Source organism: Pygoscelis adeliae, unplaced genomic scaffold (assembly GCF_000699105.1).
Source record: "Pygoscelis adeliae isolate BGI_AS28 unplaced genomic scaffold, ASM69910v1 Scaffold175, whole genome shotgun sequence".
Lineage (NCBI taxonomy): Eukaryota > Metazoa > Chordata > Aves > Sphenisciformes > Spheniscidae > Pygoscelis > Pygoscelis adeliae.
Window position 1 is genome coordinate 5105815 of NW_008824941.1, and position 1093 is coordinate 5106907.

Consider the following 1093-nt stretch of genomic DNA (forward strand, 5'->3'; position numbering starts at 1 on the left):
CTGCCAATATTATTCAGAAACTGTCCGGAAATAAAGAGAAGTTCGTTATTTTAAAATAAATCATGTCAGTTTGGCTAAGGTTTTATTTAATACAGCACTTGTGTTTTAAGGCTCCAGGGGCTGCCTGTCACTGTCATCCTGATGTAAAACTGATCTTTACTGGTATGACACATAGAAATTAATGCCTGAATGTAGATTCAGTGAGAAAAACTAAAGGAAGAAGGTTTTGGACAGAGGGCAGAGGCAAATACCTCAAACTGAAGGACTCCATAGCTACTACTAATTAACACAATAACTGGCAGAGCCACTGTGTTGCTAGGGAATTGTTATGAAGTACAATGAGTTTATCTATTTCTTATATTAAGAGTCCAGGAGGTCACAAAAATGATCAGGGGGATGGAACACCTCTCCTGTGAAGAAAGGCTGAGAGAGTTGAGGTTGTTCAGCCTGGAGAAGAGAAGGCTTCGGGGAGACCTTATTGCAGCCTATCAGTACTTCAAGGGGGCTTCTAAAAAAGATGGGGGCAGACTTTTTAGCAGGGCCTGTTGTGACAGGACGAGGGGGAATGGCTTTAAACTAAAGGGGGGTAGATTTAGACTAGATATAAGGAAGAAATTTTTTACGCTGAGGGTGGTGAAACACTGGCACAGGTTTCCCAGAGAGGTGATGGATGCCCCATCCCTGGAAACATTCCAGGTCAGGTTGGACGGGGCTCTGAGCAACCTGATCTAGTTGAAGATGTCCCTGCCCACGGCAGGGGGGTTGGACTAGATGACCTTTAGAGGTCCGTTCCAACCCAAACTATTCTATGATTCTATGATTATATGAAGGGAGGGTTCAGGATTCACCACTGAGGTGGACATGTTGGGCTTCAACAGGTTTACCTGGGGTCTTAAAATAACATAGAATCATAGAATTATAGAATCATGATTCTATGGGACCTTTAAAAGTCATCTAATCCAATCCCCCCTGCAATGAGCAGGGACATCTTCAACTAGATCAGGTTGCTCAGAGCCCCGTCCAACCTGACCTGGAATGTTTCCAGGGATGGGGCATCCACCACCTCCCTGGGCAACCTGTGCCAGTGCTTCAC